Genomic DNA, 21,815 nt, shown 5'->3' with positions numbered 1-21,815 from the left:
ACAATCTGCGGCGCTCGGCGGCTTTCGGAGAGAGAAGTGAAAAAGCTTACGGCACCTGGGATTCCCAGGCGGTCTTCCATCCAGGTACTAACCAGGCCCTGCTCTGCTTAGCTTCCGAGATCAGACGAGATCGGGCGGAACCAGAGAGGTATGGCCGTAAGCTGCTTTTTATCTTTTTCCTAATCCTTTATAATGCGTCAAAGATAATCAGAAGAGTTTCTTTTTCTAAAATTGAAGCAGTTCTTAGGATTGGCAAGAGAGGTTTCTAAAGCCTGAAGGTAACTTTACTTTTCTTCACTGGCAATTCTAACATGTTGGGTTAGCACCTGTATTTCAACGGCTAAATTACAAACAAAAGTATGCCAATTGTTAAATGTTGATCAACACTAATTTAGCAACCATGAAACGGAATCATTTTGGATAATATTGTCTAATTGCCTTTCATATCCAACGTTAAAACAACACTAAACATGCATCTCTTCAACAATGTGATATACTTTTTGTAATTTGTAGGTGTACAATCTGCGGCGCTCGGCGGCTTTCGGTGAGAGAAGTGAAAAAGCTTACGGCACCTGGGATTCCCAGGCGGTCTTCCATCCAGGTACTAACCAGGCCCTGCTCTGCTTAGCTTCCGAGAACAGACGAGATCGGGCGGAACCAGAGAGGTATGGACGTAAGCTGCTTTTCATCTTTTTCCTAATCCTTTAAAACGTGTCAAAGATAATCAGAAGTTTCTTTTTCTAAAATTGAAGCAGTTCTTAGCATTGGCAAGAGAGGTTCCTAAAGCCTGAAGGTAACTTTACTTTTCTTCACTGGCAATTCTAACATGTTGGGTTAGCACCTGTATTTCAACGGCTAAATTACAAACAACAGTATGCCAATCGTAAATGTTGACCAACACTAATTTAGCAATCATGAAACGGAATCATTTTGGATAATATTGTCTAATTTCCTTTCATATCCAACGTTAAAACAGGTGTACAATCTGCGGCGCTCGGCGGCTTTCGGAGAGAGAAGTGAAAAAGCTTACGGCACCTGGGATTCCCAGGCGGTCTTCCATCCAGGTACTAACCAGGCCCTGCTCTGCTTAGCTTCCGAGATCAGACGAGATCGGGCGGAACCAGAGAGGTATGGCCGTAAGCTGCTTTTTATCTTTTTCCTAATCCTTTATAATGCGTCAATGAATTATGACACGCCTGCCGTTGGCATCTTTGTGTGGGTTAAATAAGGGTATGCAAAGAAGGCTGTGACATCCCATGCCGAAAATTGGATGGACTAGAGAAGACCCGCCCAGGAGTCCCAGCCAATCGGTGAATGGCCATTGCAGTCCCCGCCACCTCAAATGGCCTGACGATGGTATGGACGTAAGCCACCTTTCATCTTCTTCCTATTGCATCTCTTCTACAATGTGAATTTTTTTTTACAATTGTGTAGGTGTACAATCTACGGCGCTGGGCGGCTTTCAGAGAGAGAAGTGAAAAAGCTTACGGCACCTGGGATTCCCAGGCGGTCTTCCATCCAGGTACTAACCAGGCCCTGCTCTGCTTAGCTTCCGAGATCAGACGAGATCGGGCGGAACCAGAGAGGTATGGACGTAAGCTGCTTTTCATCTTTTTCCTAATCCTTTAAAACGTGTCAAAGATAATCAGAAGTTTCTTTTTCTAAAATTGAAGCAGTTCTTAGCATTGGCAAGAGAGGTTCCTAAAGCCTGAAGGTAACTTTACTTTTCTTCACTGGCAATTCTAACATGTTGGGTTAGCACCTGTATTTCAACGGCTAAATTACAAACAACAGTATGCCAATCGTAAATGTTGACCAACACTAATTTAGCAATCATGAAACGGAATCATTTTGGATAATATTGTCTAATTTCCTTTCATATCCAACGTTAAAACAGGTGTACAATCTGCGGCGCTCGGCGGCTTTCGGAGAGAGAAGTGAAAAAGCTTACGGCACCTGGGATTCCCAGGCGGTCTTCCATCCAGGTACTAACCAGGCCCTGCTCTGCTTAGCTTCCGAGATCAGACGAGATCGGGCGGAACCAGAGAGGTATGGCCGTAAGCTGCTTTTTATCTTTTTCCTAATCCTTTATAATGCGTCAATGAATTATGACACGCCTGCCGTTGGCATCTTTGTGTGGGTTAAATAAGGGTATGCAAAGAAGGCTGTGACATCCCATGCCGAAAATTGGATGGACTAGAGAAGACCCGCCCAGGAGTCCCAGCCAATCGGTGAATGGCCATTGCAGTCCCCGCCACCTCAAATGGCCTGACGATGGTATGGACGTAAGCCACCTTTCATCTTCTTCCTATTGCATCTCTTCTACAATGTGAATTTTTTTTTACAATTGTGTAGGTGTACAATCTACGGCGCTGGGCGGCTTTCAGAGAGAGAAGTGAAAAAGCTTACGGCACCTGGGATTCCCAGGCGGTCTTCCATCCAGGTACTAACCAGGCCCTGCTCTGCTTAGCTTCCGAGATCAGACGAGATCGGGCGGAACCAGAGAGGTATGGACGTAAGCTGCTTTTCATCTTTTTCCTAATCCTTTAAAACGTGTCAAAGATAATCAGAAGTTTCTTTTTCTAAAATTGAAGCAGTTCTTAGCATTGGCAAGAGAGGTTCCTAAAGCCTGAAGGTAACTTTACTTTTCTTCACTGGCAATTCTAACATGTTGGGTTAGCACCTGTATTTCAACGGCTAAATTACAAACAACAGTATGCCAATCGTAAATGTTGACCAACACTAATTTAGCAATCATGAAACGGAATCATTTTGGATAATATTGTCTAATTTCCTTTCATATCCAACGTTAAAACAGGTGTACAATCTGCGGCGCTCGGCGGCTTTCGGAGAGAGAAGTGAAAAAGCTTACGGCACCTGGGATTCCCAGGCGGTCTTCCATCCAGGTACTAACCAGGCCCTGCTCTGCTTAGCTTCCGAGATCAGACGAGATCGGGCGGAACCAGAGAGGTATGGCCGTAAGCTGCTTTTTATCTTTTTCCTAATCCTTTATAATGCGTCAAAGATAATCAGAAGAGTTTCTTTTTCTAAAATTGAAGCAGTTCTTAGGATTGGCAAGAGAGGTTTCTAAAGCCTGAAGGTAACTTTACTTTTCTTCACTGGCAATTCTAACATGTTGGGTTAGCACCTGTATTTCAACGGCTAAATTACAAACAAAAGTATGCCAATTGTTAAATGTTGATCAACACTAATTTAGCAACCATGAAACGGAATCATTTTGGATAATATTGTCTAATTGCCTTTCATATCCAACGTTAAAACAACACTAAACATGCATCTCTTCAACAATGTGATATACTTTTTGTAATTTGTAGGTGTACAATCTGCGGCGCTCGGCGGCTTTCGGTGAGAGAAGTGAAAAAGCTTACGGCACCTGGGATTCCCAGGCGGTCTTCCATCCAGGTACTAACCAGGCCCTGCTCTGCTTAGCTTCCGAGAACAGACGAGATCGGGCGGAACCAGAGAGGTATGGACGTAAGCTGCTTTTCATCTTTTTCCTAATCCTTTAAAACGTGTCAAAGATAATCAGAAGTTTCTTTTTCTAAAATTGAAGCAGTTCTTAGCATTGGCAAGAGAGGTTCCTAAAGCCTGAAGGTAACTTTACTTTTCTTCACTGGCAATTCTAACATGTTGGGTTAGCACCTGTATTTCAACGGCTAAATTACAAACAACAGTATGCCAATCGTAAATGTTGACCAACACTAATTTAGCAATCATGAAACGGAATCATTTTGGATAATATTGTCTAATTTCCTTTCATATCCAACGTTAAAACAGGTGTACAATCTGCGGCGCTCGGCGGCTTTCGGAGAGAGAAGTGAAAAAGCTTACGGCACCTGGGATTCCCAGGCGGTCTTCCATCCAGGTACTAACCAGGCCCTGCTCTGCTTAGCTTCCGAGATCAGACGAGATCGGGCGGAACCAGAGAGGTATGGCCGTAAGCTGCTTTTTATCTTTTTCCTAATCCTTTATAATGCGTCAATGAATTATGACACGCCTGCCGTTGGCATCTTTGTGTGGGTTAAATAAGGGTATGCAAAGAAGGCTGTGACATCCCATGCCGAAAATTGGATGGACTAGAGAAGACCCGCCCAGGAGTCCCAGCCAATCGGTGAATGGCCATTGCAGTCCCCGCCACCTCAAATGGCCTGACGATGGTATGGACGTAAGCCACCTTTCATCTTCTTCCTATTGCATCTCTTCTACAATGTGAATTTTTTTTTACAATTGTGTAGGTGTACAATCTACGGCGCTGGGCGGCTTTCAGAGAGAGAAGTGAAAAAGCTTACGGCACCTGGGATTCCCAGGCGGTCTTCCATCCAGGTACTAACCAGGCCCTGCTCTGCTTAGCTTCCGAGATCAGACGAGATCGGGCGGAACCAGAGAGGTATGGCCGTAAGCTGCTTTTTATCTTTTTCCTAATCCTTTATAATGCGTCAAAGATAATCAGAAGAGTTTCTTTTTCTAAAATTGAAGCAGTTCTTAGGATTGGCAAGAGAGGTTTCTAAAGCCTGAAGGTAACTTTACTTTTCTTCACTGGCAATTCTAACATGTTGGGTTAGCACCTGTATTTCAACGGCTAAATTACAAACAAAAGTATGCCAATTGTTAAATGTTGATCAACACTAATTTAGCAACCATGAAACGGAATCATTTTGGATAATATTGTCTAATTGCCTTTCATATCCAACGTTAAAACAGGTGTACAATCTGCGGCGCTCGGCGGCTTTCGGAGAGAGAAGTGAAAAAGCTTACGGCACCTGGGATTCCCAGGCGGTCTTCCATCCAGGTACTAACCAGGCCCTGCTCTGCTTAGCTTCCGAGATCAGACGAGATCGGGCGGAACCAGAGAGGTATGGCCGTAAGCTGCTTTTTATCTTTTTCCTAATCCTTTATAATGCGTCAATGAATTATGACACGCCTGCCGTTGGCATCTTTGTGTGGGTTAAATAAGGGTATGCAAAGAAGGCTGTGACATCCCATGCCGAAAATTGGATGGACTAGAGAAGACCCGCCCAGGAGTCCCAGCCAATCGGTGAATGGCCATTGCAGTCCCCGCCACCTCAAATGGCCTGACGATGGTATGGACGTAAGCCACCTTTCATCTTCTTCCTATTGCATCTCTTCTACAATGTGAATTTTTTTTTACAATTGTGTAGGTGTACAATCTACGGCGCTGGGCGGCTTTCAGAGAGAGAAGTGAAAAAGCTTACGGCACCTGGGATTCCCAGGCGGTCTTCCATCCAGGTACTAACCAGGCCCTGCTCTGCTTAGCTTCCGAGATCAGACGAGATCGGGCGGAACCAGAGAGGTATGGACGTAAGCTGCTTTTCATCTTTTTCCTAATCCTTTAAAACGTGTCAAAGATAATCAGAAGTTTCTTTTTCTAAAATTGAAGCAGTTCTTAGCATTGGCAAGAGAGGTTCCTAAAGCCTGAAGGTAACTTTACTTTTCTTCACTGGCAATTCTAACATGTTGGGTTAGCACCTGTATTTCAACGGCTAAATTACAAACAACAGTATGCCAATCGTAAATGTTGACCAACACTAATTTAGCAATCATGAAACGGAATCATTTTGGATAATATTGTCTAATTTCCTTTCATATCCAACGTTAAAACAGGTGTACAATCTGCGGCGCTCGGCGGCTTTCGGAGAGAGAAGTGAAAAAGCTTACGGCACCTGGGATTCCCAGGCGGTCTTCCATCCAGGTACTAACCAGGCCCTGCTCTGCTTAGCTTCCGAGATCAGACGAGATCGGGCGGAACCAGAGAGGTATGGCCGTAAGCTGCTTTTTATCTTTTTCCTAATCCTTTATAATGCGTCAAAGATAATCAGAAGAGTTTCTTTTTCTAAAATTGAAGCAGTTCTTAGGATTGGCAAGAGAGGTTTCTAAAGCCTGAAGGTAACTTTACTTTTCTTCACTGGCAATTCTAACATGTTGGGTTAGCACCTGTATTTCAACGGCTAAATTACAAACAAAAGTATGCCAATTGTTAAATGTTGATCAACACTAATTTAGCAACCATGAAACGGAATCATTTTGGATAATATTGTCTAATTGCCTTTCATATCCAACGTTAAAACAACACTAAACATGCATCTCTTCAACAATGTGATATACTTTTTGTAATTTGTAGGTGTACAATCTGCGGCGCTCGGCGGCTTTCGGTGAGAGAAGTGAAAAAGCTTACGGCACCTGGGATTCCCAGGCGGTCTTCCATCCAGGTACTAACCAGGCCCTGCTCTGCTTAGCTTCCGAGAACAGACGAGATCGGGCGGAACCAGAGAGGTATGGACGTAAGCTGCTTTTCATCTTTTTCCTAATCCTTTAAAACGTGTCAAAGATAATCAGAAGTTTCTTTTTCTAAAATTGAAGCAGTTCTTAGCATTGGCAAGAGAGGTTCCTAAAGCCTGAAGGTAACTTTACTTTTCTTCACTGGCAATTCTAACATGTTGGGTTAGCACCTGTATTTCAACGGCTAAATTACAAACAACAGTATGCCAATCGTAAATGTTGACCAACACTAATTTAGCAATCATGAAACGGAATCATTTTGGATAATATTGTCTAATTTCCTTTCATATCCAACGTTAAAACAGGTGTACAATCTGCGGCGCTCGGCGGCTTTCGGAGAGAGAAGTGAAAAAGCTTACGGCACCTGGGATTCCCAGGCGGTCTTCCATCCAGGTACTAACCAGGCCCTGCTCTGCTTAGCTTCCGAGATCAGACGAGATCGGGCGGAACCAGAGAGGTATGGCCGTAAGCTGCTTTTTATCTTTTTCCTAATCCTTTATAATGCGTCAATGAATTATGACACGCCTGCCGTTGGCATCTTTGTGTGGGTTAAATAAGGGTATGCAAAGAAGGCTGTGACATCCCATGCCGAAAATTGGATGGACTAGAGAAGACCCGCCCAGGAGTCCCAGCCAATCGGTGAATGGCCATTGCAGTCCCCGCCACCTCAAATGGCCTGACGATGGTATGGACGTAAGCCACCTTTCATCTTCTTCCTATTGCATCTCTTCTACAATGTGAATTTTTTTTTACAATTGTGTAGGTGTACAATCTACGGCGCTGGGCGGCTTTCAGAGAGAGAAGTGAAAAAGCTTACGGCACCTGGGATTCCCAGGCGGTCTTCCATCCAGGTACTAACCAGGCCCTGCTCTGCTTAGCTTCCGAGATCAGACGAGATCGGGCGGAACCAGAGAGGTATGGACGTAAGCTGCTTTTCATCTTTTTCCTAATCCTTTAAAACGTGTCAAAGATAATCAGAAGTTTCTTTTTCTAAAATTGAAGCAGTTCTTAGCATTGGCAAGAGAGGTTCCTAAAGCCTGAAGGTAACTTTACTTTTCTTCACTGGCAATTCTAACATGTTGGGTTAGCACCTGTATTTCAACGGCTAAATTACAAACAACAGTATGCCAATCGTAAATGTTGACCAACACTAATTTAGCAATCATGAAACGGAATCATTTTGGATAATATTGTCTAATTTCCTTTCATATCCAACGTTAAAACAGGTGTACAATCTGCGGCGCTCGGCGGCTTTCGGAGAGAGAAGTGAAAAAGCTTACGGCACCTGGGATTCCCAGGCGGTCTTCCATCCAGGTACTAACCAGGCCCTGCTCTGCTTAGCTTCCGAGATCAGACGAGATCGGGCGGAACCAGAGAGGTATGGCCGTAAGCTGCTTTTTATCTTTTTCCTAATCCTTTATAATGCGTCAATGAATTATGACACGCCTGCCGTTGGCATCTTTGTGTGGGTTAAATAAGGGTATGCAAAGAAGGCTGTGACATCCCATGCCGAAAATTGGATGGACTAGAGAAGACCCGCCCAGGAGTCCCAGCCAATCGGTGAATGGCCATTGCAGTCCCCGCCACCTCAAATGGCCTGACGATGGTATGGACGTAAGCCACCTTTCATCTTCTTCCTATTGCATCTCTTCTACAATGTGAATTTTTTTTTACAATTGTGTAGGTGTACAATCTACGGCGCTGGGCGGCTTTCAGAGAGAGAAGTGAAAAAGCTTACGGCACCTGGGATTCCCAGGCGGTCTTCCATCCAGGTACTAACCAGGCCCTGCTCTGCTTAGCTTCCGAGATCAGACGAGATCGGGCGGAACCAGAGAGGTATGGACGTAAGCTGCTTTTCATCTTTTTCCTAATCCTTTAAAACGTGTCAAAGATAATCAGAAGTTTCTTTTTCTAAAATTGAAGCAGTTCTTAGCATTGGCAAGAGAGGTTCCTAAAGCCTGAAGGTAACTTTACTTTTCTTCACTGGCAATTCTAACATGTTGGGTTAGCACCTGTATTTCAACGGCTAAATTACAAACAACAGTATGCCAATCGTAAATGTTGACCAACACTAATTTAGCAATCATGAAACGGAATCATTTTGGATAATATTGTCTAATTTCCTTTCATATCCAACGTTAAAACAGGTGTACAATCTGCGGCGCTCGGCGGCTTTCGGAGAGAGAAGTGAAAAAGCTTACGGCACCTGGGATTCCCAGGCGGTCTTCCATCCAGGTACTAACCAGGCCCTGCTCTGCTTAGCTTCCGAGATCAGACGAGATCGGGCGGAACCAGAGAGGTATGGCCGTAAGCTGCTTTTTATCTTTTTCCTAATCCTTTATAATGCGTCAAAGATAATCAGAAGAGTTTCTTTTTCTAAAATTGAAGCAGTTCTTAGGATTGGCAAGAGAGGTTTCTAAAGCCTGAAGGTAACTTTACTTTTCTTCACTGGCAATTCTAACATGTTGGGTTAGCACCTGTATTTCAACGGCTAAATTACAAACAAAAGTATGCCAATTGTTAAATGTTGATCAACACTAATTTAGCAACCATGAAACGGAATCATTTTGGATAATATTGTCTAATTGCCTTTCATATCCAACGTTAAAACAACACTAAACATGCATCTCTTCAACAATGTGATATACTTTTTGTAATTTGTAGGTGTACAATCTGCGGCGCTCGGCGGCTTTCGGTGAGAGAAGTGAAAAAGCTTACGGCACCTGGGATTCCCAGGCGGTCTTCCATCCAGGTACTAACCAGGCCCTGCTCTGCTTAGCTTCCGAGAACAGACGAGATCGGGCGGAACCAGAGAGGTATGGACGTAAGCTGCTTTTCATCTTTTTCCTAATCCTTTAAAACGTGTCAAAGATAATCAGAAGTTTCTTTTTCTAAAATTGAAGCAGTTCTTAGCATTGGCAAGAGAGGTTCCTAAAGCCTGAAGGTAACTTTACTTTTCTTCACTGGCAATTCTAACATGTTGGGTTAGCACCTGTATTTCAACGGCTAAATTACAAACAACAGTATGCCAATCGTAAATGTTGACCAACACTAATTTAGCAATCATGAAACGGAATCATTTTGGATAATATTGTCTAATTTCCTTTCATATCCAACGTTAAAACAGGTGTACAATCTGCGGCGCTCGGCGGCTTTCGGAGAGAGAAGTGAAAAAGCTTACGGCACCTGGGATTCCCAGGCGGTCTTCCATCCAGGTACTAACCAGGCCCTGCTCTGCTTAGCTTCCGAGATCAGACGAGATCGGGCGGAACCAGAGAGGTATGGCCGTAAGCTGCTTTTTATCTTTTTCCTAATCCTTTATAATGCGTCAATGAATTATGACACGCCTGCCGTTGGCATCTTTGTGTGGGTTAAATAAGGGTATGCAAAGAAGGCTGTGACATCCCATGCCGAAAATTGGATGGACTAGAGAAGACCCGCCCAGGAGTCCCAGCCAATCGGTGAATGGCCATTGCAGTCCCCGCCACCTCAAATGGCCTGACGATGGTATGGACGTAAGCCACCTTTCATCTTCTTCCTATTGCATCTCTTCTACAATGTGAATTTTTTTTTACAATTGTGTAGGTGTACAATCTACGGCGCTGGGCGGCTTTCAGAGAGAGAAGTGAAAAAGCTTACGGCACCTGGGATTCCCAGGCGGTCTTCCATCCAGGTACTAACCAGGCCCTGCTCTGCTTAGCTTCCGAGATCAGACGAGATCGGGCGGAACCAGAGAGGTATGGCCGTAAGCTGCTTTTTATCTTTTTCCTAATCCTTTATAATGCGTCAAAGATAATCAGAAGAGTTTCTTTTTCTAAAATTGAAGCAGTTCTTAGGATTGGCAAGAGAGGTTTCTAAAGCCTGAAGGTAACTTTACTTTTCTTCACTGGCAATTCTAACATGTTGGGTTAGCACCTGTATTTCAACGGCTAAATTACAAACAAAAGTATGCCAATTGTTAAATGTTGATCAACACTAATTTAGCAACCATGAAACGGAATCATTTTGGATAATATTGTCTAATTGCCTTTCATATCCAACGTTAAAACAACACTAAACATGCATCTCTTCAACAATGTGATATACTTTTTGTAATTTGTAGGTGTACAATCTGCGGCGCTCGGCGGCTTTCGGTGAGAGAAGTGAAAAAGCTTACGGCACCTGGGATTCCCAGGCGGTCTTCCATCCAGGTACTAACCAGGCCCTGCTCTGCTTAGCTTCCGAGATCAGACGAGATCGGGCGGAACCAGAGAGGTATGGCCGTAAGCTGCTTTTTATCTTTTTCCTAATCCTTTATAATGCGTCAATGAATTATGACACGCCTGCCGTTGGCATCTTTGTGTGGGTTAAATAAGGGTATGCAAAGAAGGCTGTGACATCCCATGCCGAAAATTGGATGGACTAGAGAAGACCCGCCCAGGAGTCCCAGCCAATCGGTGAATGGCCATTGCAGTCCCCGCCACCTCAAATGGCCTGACGATGGTATGGACGTAAGCCACCTTTCATCTTCTTCCTATTGCATCTCTTCTACAATGTGAATTTTTTTTTACAATTGTGTAGGTGTACAATCTACGGCGCTGGGCGGCTTTCAGAGAGAGAAGTGAAAAAGCTTACGGCACCTGGGATTCCCAGGCGGTCTTCCATCCAGGTACTAACCAGGCCCTGCTCTGCTTAGCTTCCGAGATCAGACGAGATCGGGCGGAACCAGAGAGGTATGGACGTAAGCTGCTTTTCATCTTTTTCCTAATCCTTTAAAACGTGTCAAAGATAATCAGAAGTTTCTTTTTCTAAAATTGAAGCAGTTCTTAGCATTGGCAAGAGAGGTTCCTAAAGCCTGAAGGTAACTTTACTTTTCTTCACTGGCAATTCTAACATGTTGGGTTAGCACCTGTATTTCAACGGCTAAATTACAAACAACAGTATGCCAATCGTAAATGTTGACCAACACTAATTTAGCAATCATGAAACGGAATCATTTTGGATAATATTGTCTAATTTCCTTTCATATCCAACGTTAAAACAGGTGTACAATCTGCGGCGCTCGGCGGCTTTCGGAGAGAGAAGTGAAAAAGCTTACGGCACCTGGGATTCCCAGGCGGTCTTCCATCCAGGTACTAACCAGGCCCTGCTCTGCTTAGCTTCCGAGATCAGACGAGATCGGGCGGAACCAGAGAGGTATGGCCGTAAGCTGCTTTTTATCTTTTTCCTAATCCTTTATAATGCGTCAATGAATTATGACACGCCTGCCGTTGGCATCTTTGTGTGGGTTAAATAAGGGTATGCAAAGAAGGCTGTGACATCCCATGCCGAAAATTGGATGGACTAGAGAAGACCCGCCCAGGAGTCCCAGCCAATCGGTGAATGGCCATTGCAGTCCCCGCCACCTCAAATGGCCTGACGATGGTATGGACGTAAGCCACCTTTCATCTTCTTCCTATTGCATCTCTTCTACAATGTGAATTTTTTTTTACAATTGTGTAGGTGTACAATCTACGGCGCTGGGCGGCTTTCAGAGAGAGAAGTGAAAAAGCTTACGGCACCTGGGATTCCCAGGCGGTCTTCCATCCAGGTACTAACCAGGCCCTGCTCTGCTTAGCTTCCGAGATCAGACGAGATCGGGCAGAACCAGAGAGGTATGGACGTAAGCTGCTTTTCATCTTTTTCCTAATCCTTTAAAACGTGTCAAAGATAATCAGAAGTTTCTTTTTCTAAAATTGAAGCAGTTCTTAGCATTGGCAAGAGAGGTTCCTAAAGCCTGAAGGTAACTTTACTTTTCTTCACTGGCAATTCTAACATGTTGGGTTAGCACCTGTATTTCAACGGCTAAATTACAAACAACAGTATGCCAATCGTAAATGTTGACCAACACTAATTTAGCAATCATGAAACGGAATCATTTTGGATAATATTGTCTAATTTCCTTTCATATCCAACGTTAAAACAGGTGTACAATCTGCGGCGCTCGGCGGCTTTCGGAGAGAGAAGTGAAAAAGCTTACGGCACCTGGGATTCCCAGGCGGTCTTCCATCCAGGTACTAACCAGGCCCTGCTCTGCTTAGCTTCCGAGATCAGACGAGATCGGGCGGAACCAGAGAGGTATGGCCGTAAGCTGCTTTTTATCTTTTTCCTAATCCTTTATAATGCGTCAATGAATTATGACACGCCTGCCGTTGGCATCTTTGTGTGGGTTAAATAAGGGTATGCAAAGAAGGCTGTGACATCCCATGCCGAAAATTGGATGGACTAGAGAAGACCCGCCCAGGAGTCCCAGCCAATCGGTGAATGGCCATTGCAGTCCCCGCCACCTCAAATGGCCTGACGATGGTATGGACGTAAGCCACCTTTCATCTTCTTCCTATTGCATCTCTTCTACAATGTGAATTTTTTTTTACAATTGTGTAGGTGTACAATCTACGGCGCTGGGCGGCTTTCAGAGAGAGAAGTTAAAAAGCTTACGGCACCTGGGATTCCCAGGCGGTCTTCCATCCAGGTACTAACCAGGCCCTGCTCTGCTTAGCTTCCGAGATCAGACCAGATCGGGCGGAACCAGAGAGGTATGGCCGTAAGCTGCTTTTCATCTTTTTCCTAATCCTTTAAAACGTGTCAAAGATAATCAGAAGTTTCTTTTTCTAAAATTGAAGCAGTTCTTAGCATTGGCAAGAGAGGTTCCTAAAGCCTGAAGGTAACTTTACTTTTCTTCACTGGCAATTCTAACATGTTGGGTTAGCACCTGTATTTCAACGGCTAAATTACAAACAACAGTATGCCAATCGTAAATGTTGACCAACACTAATTTAGCAATCATGAAACGGAATCATTTTGGATAATATTGTCTAATTTCCTTTCATATCCAACGTTAAAACAGGTGTACAATCTGCGGCGCTCGGCGGCTTTCGGAGAGAGAAGTGAAAAAGCTTACGGCACCTGGGATTCCCAGGCGGTCTTCCATCCAGGTACTAACCAGGCCCTGCTCTGCTTAGCTTCCGAGATCAGACCAGATCGGGCGGAACCAGAGAGGTATGGCCGTAAGCTGCTTTTTATCTTTTTCCTAATCCTTTATAATGCGTCAATGAATTATGACACGCCTGCCGTTGGCATCTTTGTGTGGGTTAAATAAGGGTATGCAAAGAAGGCTGTGACATCCCATGCCGAAAATTGGATGGACTAGAGAAGACCCGCCCAGGAGTCCCAGCCAATCGGTGAATGGCCATTGCAGTCCCCGCCACCTCAAATGGCCTGACGATGGTATGGACGTAAGCCACCTTTCATCTTCTTCCTATTGCATCTCTTCTACAATGTGAATTTTTTTTTACAATTGTGTAGGTGTACAATCTACGGCGCTGGGCGGCTTTCAGAGAGAGAAGTGAAAAAGCTTACGGCACCTGGGATTCCCAGGCGGTCTTCCATCCAGGTACTAACCAGGCCCTGCTCTGCTTAGCTTCCGAGATCAGACGAGATCGGGCGGAACCAGAGAGGTATGGACGTAAGCTGCTTTTCATCTTTTTCCTAATCCTTTAAAACGTGTCAAAGATAATCAGAAGTTTCTTTTTCTAAAATTGAAGCAGTTCTTAGCATTGGCAAGAGAGGTTCCTAAAGCCTGAAGGTAACTTTACTTTTCTTCACTGGCAATTCTAACATGTTGGGTTAGCACCTGTATTTCAACGGCTAAATTACAAACAACAGTATGCCAATCGTAAATGTTGACCAACACTAATTTAGCAATCATGAAACGGAATCATTTTGGATAATATTGTCTAATTTCCTTTCATATCCAACGTTAAAACAGGTGTACAATCTGCGGCGCTCGGCGGCTTTCGGAGAGAGAAGTGAAAAAGCTTACGGCACCTGGGATTCCCAGGCGGTCTTCCATCCAGGTACTAACCAGGCCCTGCTCTGCTTAGCTTCCGAGATCAGACGAGATCGGGCGGAACCAGAGAGGTATGGCCGTAAGCTGCTTTTTATCTTTTTCCTAATCCTTTATAATGCGTCAATGAATTATGACACGCCTGCCGTTGGCATCTTTGTGTGGGTTAAATAAGGGTATGCAAAGAAGGCTGTGACATCCCATGCCGAAAATTGGATGGACTAGAGAAGACCCGCCCAGGAGTCCCAGCCAATCGGTGAATGGCCATTGCAGTCCCCGCCACCTCAAATGGCCTGACGATGGTATGGACGTAAGCCACCTTTCATCTTCTTCCTATTGCATCTCTTCTACAATGTGAATTTTTTTTTACAATTGTGTAGGTGTACAATCTACGGCGCTGGGCGGCTTTCAGAGAGAGAAGTGAAAAAGCTTACGGCACCTGGGATTCCCAGGCGGTCTTCCATCCAGGTACTAACCAGGCCCTGCTCTGCTTAGCTTCCGAGATCAGACGAGATCGGGCGGAACCAGAGAGGTATGGACGTAAGCTGCTTTTCATCTTTTTCCTAATCCTTTAAAACGTGTCAAAGATAATCAGAAGTTTCTTTTTCTAAAATTGAAGCAGTTCTTAGCATTGGCAAGAGAGGTTCCTAAAGCCTGAAGGTAACTTTACTTTTCTTCACTGGCAATTCTAACATGTTGGGTTAGCACCTGTATTTCAACGGCTAAATTACAAACAACAGTATGCCAATCGTAAATGTTGACCAACACTAATTTAGCAATCATGAAACGGAATCATTTTGGATAATATTGTCTAATTTCCTTTCATATCCAACGTTAAAACAGGTGTACAATCTGCGGCGCTCGGCGGCTTTCGGAGAGAGAAGTGAAAAAGCTTACGGCACCTGGGATTCCCAGGCGGTCTTCCATCCAGGTACTAACCAGGCCCTGCTCTGCTTAGCTTCCGAGATCAGACCAGATCGGGCGGAACCAGAGAGGTATGGCCGTAAGCTGCTTTTTATCTTTTTCCTAATCCTTTATAATGCGTCAATGAATTATGACACGCCTGCCGTTGGCATCTTTGTGTGGGTTAAATAAGGGTATGCAAAGAAGGCTGTGACATCCCATGCCGAAAATTGGATGGACTAGAGAAGACCCGCCCAGGAGTCCCAGCCAATCGGTGAATGGCCATTGCAGTCCCCGCCACCTCAAATGGCCTGACGATGGTATGGACGTAAGCCACCTTTCATCTTCTTCCTATTGCATCTCTTCTACAATGTGAATTTTTTTTTACAATTGTGTAGGTGTACAATCTACGGCGCTGGGCGGCTTTCAGAGAGAGAAGTGAAAAAGCTTACGGCACCTGGGATTCCCAGGCGGTCTTCCATCCAGGTACTAACCAGGCCCTGCTCTGCTTAGCTTCCGAGATCAGACGAGATCGGGCGGAACCAGAGAGGTATGGACGTAAGCTGCTTTTCATCTTTTTCCTAATCCTTTAAAACGTGTCAAAGATAATCAGAAGTTTCTTTTTCTAAAATTGAAGCAGTTCTTAGCATTGGCAAGAGAGGTTCCTAAAGCCTGAAGGTAACTTTACTTTTCTTCACTGGCAATTCTAACATGTTGGGTTAGCACCTGTATTTCAACGGCTAAATTACAAACAACAGTATGCCAATCGTAAATGTTGACCAACACTAATTTAGCAATCATGAAACGGAATCATTTTGGATAATATTGTCTAATTTCCTTTCATATCCAACGTTAAAACAGGTGTACAATCTGCGGCGCTCGGCGGCTTTCGGAGAGAGAAGTGAAAAAGCTTACGGCACCTGGGATTCCCAGGCGGTCTTCCATCCAGGTACTAACCAGGCCCTGCTCTGCTTAGCTTCCGAGATCAGACGAGATCGGGCGGAACCAGAGAGGTATGGCCGTAAGCTGCTTTTTATCTTTTTCCTAATCCTTTATAATGCGTCAATGAATTATGACACGCCTGCCGTTGGCATCTTTGTGTGGGTTAAATAAGGGTATGCAAAGAAGGCTGTGACATCCCATGCCGAAAATTGGATGGACTAGAGAAGACCCGCCCAGGAGTCCCAGCCAATCGGTGAATGGCCATTGCAGTCCCCGCCACCTCAAATGGCCTGACGATGGTATGGACGTAAGCCACCTTTCATCTTCTTCCTATTGCATCTCTTCTACAATGTGAATTTTTTTTTACAATTGTGTAGGTGTACAATCTACGGCGCTGGGCGGCTTTCAGAGAGAGAAGTGAAAAAGCTTACGGCACCTGGGATTCCCAGGCGGTCTTCCATCCAGGTACTAACCAGGCCCTGCTCTGCTTAGCTTCCGAGATCAGACGAGATCGGGCGGAACCAGAGAGGTATGGACGTAAGCTGCTTTTCATCTTTTTCCTAATCCTTTAAAACGTGTCAAAGATAATCAGAAGTTTCTTTTTCTAAAATTGAAGCAGTTCTTAGCATTGGCAAGAGAGGTTCCTAAAGCCTGAAGGTAACTTTACTTTTCTTCACTGGCAATTCTAACATGTTGGGTTAGCACCTGTATTTCAACGGCTAAATTACAAACAACAGTATGCCAATGGTAAATGTTGACCAACACTAATTTAGCAATCATGAAACGGAATCATTTTGGATAATATTGTCTAATTTCCTTTCATATCCAACGTTAAAACAGGTGTACAATCTGCGGCGCTCGGCGGCTTTCGGAGAGAGAAGTGAAAAAGCTTACGGCACCTGGGATTCCCAGGCGGTCTTCCATCCAGGTACTAACCAGGCCCTGCTCTGCTTAGCTTCCGAGATCAGACGAGATCGGGCGGAACCAGAGAGGTATGGCCGTAAGCTGCTTTTTATCTTTTTCCTAATCCTTTATAATGCGTCAATGAATTATGACACGCCTGCCGTTGGCATCTTTGTGTGGGTTAAATAAGGGTATGCAAAGAAGGCTGTGACATCCCATGCCGAAAATTGGATGGACTAGAGAAGACCCGCCCAGGAGTCCCAGCCAATCGGTGAATGGCCATTGCAGTCCCCGCCACCTCAAATGGCCTGACGATGGTATGGACGTAAGCCACCTTTCATCTTCTTCCTATTGCATCTCTTCTACAATGTGATTTTTTTTTTACAATTGTGTAGGTGTACAATCTACGGCGCTGGGCGGCTTTCAGAGAGAGAAGTTAAAAAGCTTACGGCCCCTGGGATTCCCAGGCGGTCTTCCATCCAGGTACTAACCAGGCCCTGCTCTGCTTAGCTTCCGAGATCAGACCAGATCGGGCGGAACCAGAGAGGTATGGCCGTAAGCTGCTTTTCATCTTTTTCCTAATCCTTTAAAACGTGTCAAAGATAATCAGAAGTTTCTTTTTCTAAAATTGAAGCAGTTCTTAGCATTGGCAAGAGAGGTTCCTAAAGCCTGAAGGTAACTTTACTTTTCTTCACTGGCAATTCTAACATGTTGGGTTAGCACCTGTATTTCAACGGCTAAATTACAAACAACAGTATGCCAATCGTAAATGTTGACCAACACTAATTTAGCAATCATGAAACGGAATCATTTTGGATAATATTGTCTAATTTCCTTTCATATCCAACGTTAAAACAGGTGTACAATCTGCGGCGCTCGGCGGCTTTCGGAGAGAGAAGTGAAAAAGCTTACGGCACCTGGGATTCCCAGGCGGTCTTCCATCCAGGTACTAACCAGGCCCTGCTCTGCTTAGCTTCCGAGATCAGACCAGATCGGGCGGAACCAGAGAGGTATGGCCGTAAGCTGCTTTTTATCTTTTTCCTAATCCTTTATAATGCGTCAATGAATTATGACACGCCTGCCGTTGGCATCTTTGTGTGGGTTAAATAAGGGTATGCAAAGAAGGCTGTGACATCCCATGCCGAAAATTGGATGGACTAGAGAAGACCCGCCCAGGAGTCCCAGCCAATCGGTGAACGGCCATTGCAGTCCCCGCCACCTCAAATGGCCTGACGATGGTATGGACGTAAGCCACCTTTCATCTTCTTCCTATTGCATCTCTTCTACAATGTGATTTTTTTTTTACAATTGTGTAGGTGTACAATCTACGGCGCTGGGCGGCTTTCAGAGAGAGAAGTGAAAAAGCTTACGGCACCTGGGATTCCCAGGCGGTCTTCCATCCAGGTACTAACCAGGCCCTGCTCTGCTTAGCTTCCGAGATCAGACGAGATCGGGCGGAACCAGAGAGGTATGGACGTAAGCTGCTTTTCATCTTTTTCCTAATCCTTTAAAACGTGTCAAAGATAATCAGAAGTTTCTTTTTCTAAAATTGAAGCAGTTCTTAGCATTGGCAAGAGAGGTTCCTAAAGCCTGAAGGTAACTTTACTTTTCTTCACTGGCAATTCTAACATGTTGGGTTAGCACCTGTATTTCAACGGCTAAATTACAAACAACAGTATGCCAATCGTAAATGTTGACCAACACTAATTTAGCAATCATGAAACGGAATCATTTTGGATAATATTGTCTAATTTCCTTTCATATCCAACGTTAAAACAGGTGTACAATCTGCGGCGCTCGGCGGCTTTCGGAGAGAGAAGTGAAAAAGCTTACGGCACCTGGGATTCCCAGGCGGTCTTCCATCCAGGTACTAACCAGGCCCTGCTCTGCTTAGCTTCCGAGATCAGACGAGATCGGGCGGAACCAGAGAGGTATGGCCGTAAGCTGCTTTTTATCTTTTTCCTAATCCTTTATAATGCGTCAATGAATTATGACACGCCTGCCGTTGGCATCTTTGTGTGGGTTAAATAAGGGTATGCAAAGAAGGCTGTGACATCCCATGCCGAAAATTGGATGGACTAGAGAAGACCCGCCCAGGAGTCCCAGCCAATCGGTGAATGGCCATTGCAGTCCCCGCCACCTCAAATGGCCTGACGATGGTATGGACGTAAGCCACCTTTCATCTTCTTCCTATTGCATCTCTTCTACAATGTGAATTTTTTTTTACAATTGTGTAGGTGTACAATCTACGGCGCTGGGCGGCTTTCAGAGAGAGAAGTGAAAAAGCTTACGGCACCTGGGATTCCCAGGCGGTCTTCCATCCAGGTACTAACCAGGCCCTGCTCTGCTTAGCTTCCGAGATCAGACGAGATCGGGCGGAACCAGAGAGGTATGGACGTAAGCTGCTTTTCATCTTTTTCCTAATCCTTTAAAACGTGTCAAAGATAATCAGAAGTTTCTTTTTCTAAAATTGAAGCAGTTCTTAGCATTGGCAAGAGAGGTTCCTAAAGCCTGAAGGTAACTTTACTTTTCTTCACTGGCAATTCTAACATGTTGGGTTAGCACCTGTATTTCAACGGCTAAATTACAAACAACAGTATGCCAATGGTAAATGTTGACCAACACTAATTTAGCAATCATGAAACGGAATCATTTTGGATAATATTGTCTAATTTCCTTTCATATCCAACGTTAAAACAGGTGTACAATCTGCGGCGCTCGGCGGCTTTCGGAGAGAGAAGTGAAAAAGCTTACGGCACCTGGGATTCCCAGGCGGTCTTCCATCCAGGTACTAACCAGGCCCTGCTCTGCTTAGCTTCCGAGATCAGACGAGATCGGGCGGAACCAGAGAGGTATGGCCGTAAGCTGCTTTTTATCTTTTTCCTAATCCTTTATAATGCGTCAATGAATTATGACACGCCTGCCGTTGGCATCTTTGTGTGGGTTAAATAAGGGTATGCAAAGAAGGCTGTGACATCCCATGCCGAAAATTGGATGGACTAGAGAAGACCCGCCCAGGAGTCCCAGCCAATCGGTGAATGGCCATTGCAGTCCCCGCCACCTCAAATGGCCTGACGATGGTATGGACGTAAGCCACCTTTCATCTTCTTCCTATTGCATCTCTTCTACAATGTGATTTTTTTTTTACAATTGTGTAGGTGTACAATCTACGGCGCTGGGCGGCTTTCAGAGAGAGAAGTTAAAAAGCTTACGGCACCTGGGATTCCCAGGCGGTCTTCCATCCAGGTACTAACCAGGCCCTGCTCTGCTTAGCTTCCGAGATCAGACCAGATCGGGCGGAACCAGAGAGGTATGGCCGTAAGCTGCTTTTCATCTTTTTCCTAATCCTTTAAAACGTGTCAAAGATAATCAGAAGTTTCTTTTTCTAAAATTGAAGCAGTTCTTAGCATTGGCAAGAGAGGTTCCTAAAGCCTGAAGGTAACTTTACTTTTCTTCACTGGCAATTCTAACATGTTGGGTTAGCACCTGTATTTCAACGGCTAAATTACAAACAACAGTATGCCAATCGTAAATGTTGACCAACACTAATTTAGCAATCATGAAACGGAATCATTTTGGATAATATTGTCTAATTTCCTTTCATATCCAACGTTAAAACAGGTGTACAATCTGCGGCGCTCGGCGGCTTTCGGAGAGAGAAGTGAAAAAGCTTACGGCACCTGGGATTCCCAGGCGGTCTTCCATCCAGGTACTAACCAGGCCCTGCTCTGCTTAGCTTCCGAGATCAGACGAGATCAGGCGGAACCAGAGAGGTATGGCCGTAAGCTGCTTTTTATCTTTTTCCTAATCCTTTATAATGCGTCAATGAATTATGACACGCCTGCCGTTGGCATCTTTGTGTGGGTTAAATAAGGGTATGCAAAGAAGGCTGTGACATCCCATGCCGAAAATTGGATGGACTAGAGAAGACCCGCCCAGGAGTCCCAGCCAATCGGTGAATGGCCATTGCATCCCCGCCACCTCAAATGGCCTGACGATGGTATGGACGTAAGCCACCTTTCATCTTCTTCCTATTGCATCTCTTCTACAATGTGAATTTTTTTTTACAATTGTGTAGGTGTACAATCTACGGCGCTGGGCGGCTTTCAGAGAGAGAAGTGAAAAAGCTTACGGCACCTGGGATTCCCAGGCGGTCTTCCATCCAGGTACTAACCAGGCCCTGCTCTGCTTAGCTTCCGAGATCAGACGAGATCGGGCGGAACCAGAGAGGTATGGACGTAAGCTGCTTTTCATCTTTTTCCTAATCCTTTAAAACGTGTCAAAGATAATCAGAAGTTTCTTTTTCTAAAATTGAAGCAGTTCTTAGCATTGGCAAGAGAGGTTCCTAAAGCCTGAAGGTAACTTTACTTTTCTTCACTGGCAATTCTAACATGTTGGGTTAGCACCTGTATTTCAACGGCTAAATTACAAACAACAGTATGCCAATCGTAAATGTTGACCAACACTAATTTAGCAATCATGAAACGGAATCATTTTGGATAATATTGTCTAATTTCCTTTCATATCCAACGTTAAAACAGGTGTACAATCTGCGGCGCTCGGCGGCTTTCGGAGAGAGAAGTGAAAAAGCTTACGGCACCTGGGATTCCCAGGCGGTCTTCCATCCAGGTACTAACCAGGCCCTGCTCTGCTTAGCTTCCGAGATCAGACGAGATCGGGCGGAACCAGAGAGGTATGGCCGTAAGCTGCTTTTTATCTTTTTCCTAATCCTTTATAATGCGTCAATGAATTATGACACGCCTGCCGTTGGCATCTTTGTGTGGGTTAAATAAGGGTATGCAAAGAAGGCTGTGACATCCCATGCCGAAAATTGGATGGACTAGAGAAGACCCGCCCAGGAGTCCCAGCCAATCGGTGAATGGCC

General features: G+C 44.7%; 47 non-coding genes across 47 annotated transcripts; all 47 read right to left on the bottom strand.

Moving 5' to 3' along the window:
• Positions 1-43: 43 nt before the first annotated feature.
• LOC134121231 (5S ribosomal RNA) lies at positions 44-162 on the bottom strand. Its single transcript, XR_009952773.1, has one exon. It is a non-coding gene; the product is annotated as a 5S ribosomal RNA (ribosomal RNA).
• Positions 163-560: 398 nt separating this feature from the next.
• LOC134122263 (5S ribosomal RNA) lies at positions 561-679 on the bottom strand. Its single transcript, XR_009953803.1, has one exon. It is a non-coding gene; the product is annotated as a 5S ribosomal RNA (ribosomal RNA).
• A 344-nt stretch (positions 680-1,023) lies between these two features.
• LOC134121230 (5S ribosomal RNA) lies at positions 1,024-1,142 on the bottom strand. The gene has a single exon (XR_009952772.1). It is a non-coding gene; the product is annotated as a 5S ribosomal RNA (ribosomal RNA).
• A 339-nt stretch (positions 1,143-1,481) lies between these two features.
• Positions 1,482-1,600, bottom strand: LOC134121830 (5S ribosomal RNA). The gene has a single exon (XR_009953371.1). It is a non-coding gene; the product is annotated as a 5S ribosomal RNA (ribosomal RNA).
• Positions 1,601-1,944: 344 nt separating this feature from the next.
• Positions 1,945-2,063, bottom strand: LOC134121229 (5S ribosomal RNA). Its single transcript, XR_009952771.1, has one exon. It is a non-coding gene; the product is annotated as a 5S ribosomal RNA (ribosomal RNA).
• A 339-nt stretch (positions 2,064-2,402) lies between these two features.
• On the bottom strand, positions 2,403-2,521 carry LOC134121829 (5S ribosomal RNA). Its single transcript, XR_009953370.1, has one exon. It is a non-coding gene; the product is annotated as a 5S ribosomal RNA (ribosomal RNA).
• A 344-nt stretch (positions 2,522-2,865) lies between these two features.
• On the bottom strand, positions 2,866-2,984 carry LOC134121228 (5S ribosomal RNA). Its single transcript, XR_009952770.1, has one exon. It is a non-coding gene; the product is annotated as a 5S ribosomal RNA (ribosomal RNA).
• A 398-nt stretch (positions 2,985-3,382) lies between these two features.
• On the bottom strand, positions 3,383-3,501 carry LOC134122262 (5S ribosomal RNA). The gene has a single exon (XR_009953802.1). It is a non-coding gene; the product is annotated as a 5S ribosomal RNA (ribosomal RNA).
• A 344-nt stretch (positions 3,502-3,845) lies between these two features.
• Positions 3,846-3,964, bottom strand: LOC134121227 (5S ribosomal RNA). The gene has a single exon (XR_009952769.1). It is a non-coding gene; the product is annotated as a 5S ribosomal RNA (ribosomal RNA).
• A 339-nt stretch (positions 3,965-4,303) lies between these two features.
• On the bottom strand, positions 4,304-4,422 carry LOC134121226 (5S ribosomal RNA). The gene has a single exon (XR_009952768.1). It is a non-coding gene; the product is annotated as a 5S ribosomal RNA (ribosomal RNA).
• Positions 4,423-4,769: 347 nt separating this feature from the next.
• On the bottom strand, positions 4,770-4,888 carry LOC134121225 (5S ribosomal RNA). The gene has a single exon (XR_009952767.1). It is a non-coding gene; the product is annotated as a 5S ribosomal RNA (ribosomal RNA).
• Positions 4,889-5,227: 339 nt separating this feature from the next.
• Positions 5,228-5,346, bottom strand: LOC134121828 (5S ribosomal RNA). The gene has a single exon (XR_009953369.1). It is a non-coding gene; the product is annotated as a 5S ribosomal RNA (ribosomal RNA).
• A 344-nt stretch (positions 5,347-5,690) lies between these two features.
• LOC134121224 (5S ribosomal RNA) lies at positions 5,691-5,809 on the bottom strand. Its single transcript, XR_009952766.1, has one exon. It is a non-coding gene; the product is annotated as a 5S ribosomal RNA (ribosomal RNA).
• A 398-nt stretch (positions 5,810-6,207) lies between these two features.
• Positions 6,208-6,326, bottom strand: LOC134122261 (5S ribosomal RNA). Its single transcript, XR_009953801.1, has one exon. It is a non-coding gene; the product is annotated as a 5S ribosomal RNA (ribosomal RNA).
• Positions 6,327-6,670: 344 nt separating this feature from the next.
• On the bottom strand, positions 6,671-6,789 carry LOC134121222 (5S ribosomal RNA). The gene has a single exon (XR_009952764.1). It is a non-coding gene; the product is annotated as a 5S ribosomal RNA (ribosomal RNA).
• Positions 6,790-7,128: 339 nt separating this feature from the next.
• LOC134121827 (5S ribosomal RNA) lies at positions 7,129-7,247 on the bottom strand. Its single transcript, XR_009953368.1, has one exon. It is a non-coding gene; the product is annotated as a 5S ribosomal RNA (ribosomal RNA).
• Positions 7,248-7,591: 344 nt separating this feature from the next.
• LOC134121221 (5S ribosomal RNA) lies at positions 7,592-7,710 on the bottom strand. The gene has a single exon (XR_009952763.1). It is a non-coding gene; the product is annotated as a 5S ribosomal RNA (ribosomal RNA).
• A 339-nt stretch (positions 7,711-8,049) lies between these two features.
• Positions 8,050-8,168, bottom strand: LOC134121826 (5S ribosomal RNA). Its single transcript, XR_009953367.1, has one exon. It is a non-coding gene; the product is annotated as a 5S ribosomal RNA (ribosomal RNA).
• A 344-nt stretch (positions 8,169-8,512) lies between these two features.
• On the bottom strand, positions 8,513-8,631 carry LOC134121220 (5S ribosomal RNA). The gene has a single exon (XR_009952762.1). It is a non-coding gene; the product is annotated as a 5S ribosomal RNA (ribosomal RNA).
• Positions 8,632-9,029: 398 nt separating this feature from the next.
• LOC134122260 (5S ribosomal RNA) lies at positions 9,030-9,148 on the bottom strand. The gene has a single exon (XR_009953800.1). It is a non-coding gene; the product is annotated as a 5S ribosomal RNA (ribosomal RNA).
• Positions 9,149-9,492: 344 nt separating this feature from the next.
• On the bottom strand, positions 9,493-9,611 carry LOC134121219 (5S ribosomal RNA). The gene has a single exon (XR_009952761.1). It is a non-coding gene; the product is annotated as a 5S ribosomal RNA (ribosomal RNA).
• Positions 9,612-9,950: 339 nt separating this feature from the next.
• LOC134121218 (5S ribosomal RNA) lies at positions 9,951-10,069 on the bottom strand. Its single transcript, XR_009952760.1, has one exon. It is a non-coding gene; the product is annotated as a 5S ribosomal RNA (ribosomal RNA).
• A 398-nt stretch (positions 10,070-10,467) lies between these two features.
• LOC134121217 (5S ribosomal RNA) lies at positions 10,468-10,586 on the bottom strand. Its single transcript, XR_009952759.1, has one exon. It is a non-coding gene; the product is annotated as a 5S ribosomal RNA (ribosomal RNA).
• A 339-nt stretch (positions 10,587-10,925) lies between these two features.
• On the bottom strand, positions 10,926-11,044 carry LOC134121825 (5S ribosomal RNA). Its single transcript, XR_009953366.1, has one exon. It is a non-coding gene; the product is annotated as a 5S ribosomal RNA (ribosomal RNA).
• A 344-nt stretch (positions 11,045-11,388) lies between these two features.
• On the bottom strand, positions 11,389-11,507 carry LOC134121216 (5S ribosomal RNA). The gene has a single exon (XR_009952758.1). It is a non-coding gene; the product is annotated as a 5S ribosomal RNA (ribosomal RNA).
• Positions 11,508-11,846: 339 nt separating this feature from the next.
• Positions 11,847-11,965, bottom strand: LOC134122073 (5S ribosomal RNA). Its single transcript, XR_009953614.1, has one exon. It is a non-coding gene; the product is annotated as a 5S ribosomal RNA (ribosomal RNA).
• Positions 11,966-12,309: 344 nt separating this feature from the next.
• LOC134121215 (5S ribosomal RNA) lies at positions 12,310-12,428 on the bottom strand. The gene has a single exon (XR_009952757.1). It is a non-coding gene; the product is annotated as a 5S ribosomal RNA (ribosomal RNA).
• A 339-nt stretch (positions 12,429-12,767) lies between these two features.
• On the bottom strand, positions 12,768-12,886 carry LOC134121932 (5S ribosomal RNA). Its single transcript, XR_009953473.1, has one exon. It is a non-coding gene; the product is annotated as a 5S ribosomal RNA (ribosomal RNA).
• Positions 12,887-13,230: 344 nt separating this feature from the next.
• On the bottom strand, positions 13,231-13,349 carry LOC134121931 (5S ribosomal RNA). Its single transcript, XR_009953472.1, has one exon. It is a non-coding gene; the product is annotated as a 5S ribosomal RNA (ribosomal RNA).
• Positions 13,350-13,688: 339 nt separating this feature from the next.
• LOC134121824 (5S ribosomal RNA) lies at positions 13,689-13,807 on the bottom strand. Its single transcript, XR_009953365.1, has one exon. It is a non-coding gene; the product is annotated as a 5S ribosomal RNA (ribosomal RNA).
• A 344-nt stretch (positions 13,808-14,151) lies between these two features.
• On the bottom strand, positions 14,152-14,270 carry LOC134121214 (5S ribosomal RNA). Its single transcript, XR_009952756.1, has one exon. It is a non-coding gene; the product is annotated as a 5S ribosomal RNA (ribosomal RNA).
• A 339-nt stretch (positions 14,271-14,609) lies between these two features.
• On the bottom strand, positions 14,610-14,728 carry LOC134121822 (5S ribosomal RNA). The gene has a single exon (XR_009953363.1). It is a non-coding gene; the product is annotated as a 5S ribosomal RNA (ribosomal RNA).
• Positions 14,729-15,072: 344 nt separating this feature from the next.
• On the bottom strand, positions 15,073-15,191 carry LOC134121930 (5S ribosomal RNA). The gene has a single exon (XR_009953471.1). It is a non-coding gene; the product is annotated as a 5S ribosomal RNA (ribosomal RNA).
• Positions 15,192-15,530: 339 nt separating this feature from the next.
• LOC134121821 (5S ribosomal RNA) lies at positions 15,531-15,649 on the bottom strand. Its single transcript, XR_009953362.1, has one exon. It is a non-coding gene; the product is annotated as a 5S ribosomal RNA (ribosomal RNA).
• A 344-nt stretch (positions 15,650-15,993) lies between these two features.
• Positions 15,994-16,112, bottom strand: LOC134121213 (5S ribosomal RNA). The gene has a single exon (XR_009952755.1). It is a non-coding gene; the product is annotated as a 5S ribosomal RNA (ribosomal RNA).
• A 339-nt stretch (positions 16,113-16,451) lies between these two features.
• Positions 16,452-16,570, bottom strand: LOC134121820 (5S ribosomal RNA). Its single transcript, XR_009953361.1, has one exon. It is a non-coding gene; the product is annotated as a 5S ribosomal RNA (ribosomal RNA).
• A 344-nt stretch (positions 16,571-16,914) lies between these two features.
• On the bottom strand, positions 16,915-17,033 carry LOC134121211 (5S ribosomal RNA). Its single transcript, XR_009952753.1, has one exon. It is a non-coding gene; the product is annotated as a 5S ribosomal RNA (ribosomal RNA).
• Positions 17,034-17,372: 339 nt separating this feature from the next.
• On the bottom strand, positions 17,373-17,491 carry LOC134122094 (5S ribosomal RNA). Its single transcript, XR_009953635.1, has one exon. It is a non-coding gene; the product is annotated as a 5S ribosomal RNA (ribosomal RNA).
• Positions 17,492-17,835: 344 nt separating this feature from the next.
• Positions 17,836-17,954, bottom strand: LOC134121929 (5S ribosomal RNA). Its single transcript, XR_009953470.1, has one exon. It is a non-coding gene; the product is annotated as a 5S ribosomal RNA (ribosomal RNA).
• Positions 17,955-18,293: 339 nt separating this feature from the next.
• On the bottom strand, positions 18,294-18,412 carry LOC134121819 (5S ribosomal RNA). The gene has a single exon (XR_009953360.1). It is a non-coding gene; the product is annotated as a 5S ribosomal RNA (ribosomal RNA).
• A 344-nt stretch (positions 18,413-18,756) lies between these two features.
• LOC134121210 (5S ribosomal RNA) lies at positions 18,757-18,875 on the bottom strand. Its single transcript, XR_009952752.1, has one exon. It is a non-coding gene; the product is annotated as a 5S ribosomal RNA (ribosomal RNA).
• Positions 18,876-19,214: 339 nt separating this feature from the next.
• LOC134121818 (5S ribosomal RNA) lies at positions 19,215-19,333 on the bottom strand. The gene has a single exon (XR_009953359.1). It is a non-coding gene; the product is annotated as a 5S ribosomal RNA (ribosomal RNA).
• Positions 19,334-19,677: 344 nt separating this feature from the next.
• On the bottom strand, positions 19,678-19,796 carry LOC134121209 (5S ribosomal RNA). Its single transcript, XR_009952751.1, has one exon. It is a non-coding gene; the product is annotated as a 5S ribosomal RNA (ribosomal RNA).
• A 339-nt stretch (positions 19,797-20,135) lies between these two features.
• On the bottom strand, positions 20,136-20,254 carry LOC134121928 (5S ribosomal RNA). Its single transcript, XR_009953469.1, has one exon. It is a non-coding gene; the product is annotated as a 5S ribosomal RNA (ribosomal RNA).
• Positions 20,255-20,598: 344 nt separating this feature from the next.
• Positions 20,599-20,717, bottom strand: LOC134121536 (5S ribosomal RNA). The gene has a single exon (XR_009953077.1). It is a non-coding gene; the product is annotated as a 5S ribosomal RNA (ribosomal RNA).
• Positions 20,718-21,055: 338 nt separating this feature from the next.
• On the bottom strand, positions 21,056-21,174 carry LOC134121817 (5S ribosomal RNA). The gene has a single exon (XR_009953358.1). It is a non-coding gene; the product is annotated as a 5S ribosomal RNA (ribosomal RNA).
• A 344-nt stretch (positions 21,175-21,518) lies between these two features.
• LOC134121208 (5S ribosomal RNA) lies at positions 21,519-21,637 on the bottom strand. Its single transcript, XR_009952749.1, has one exon. It is a non-coding gene; the product is annotated as a 5S ribosomal RNA (ribosomal RNA).
• Between the last annotated feature and the right edge of the window lie 178 nt (positions 21,638-21,815).

This window comes from Pungitius pungitius, unplaced genomic scaffold, assembly GCF_949316345.1.
Source record: "Pungitius pungitius unplaced genomic scaffold, fPunPun2.1 scaffold_28, whole genome shotgun sequence".
Taxonomy (NCBI): Eukaryota; Metazoa; Chordata; class Actinopteri; order Perciformes; family Gasterosteidae; genus Pungitius; species Pungitius pungitius.
The sequence above is the reverse complement of the archived record's forward strand: the minus strand, read 5'-3'. Positions and strand labels throughout refer to the sequence as shown.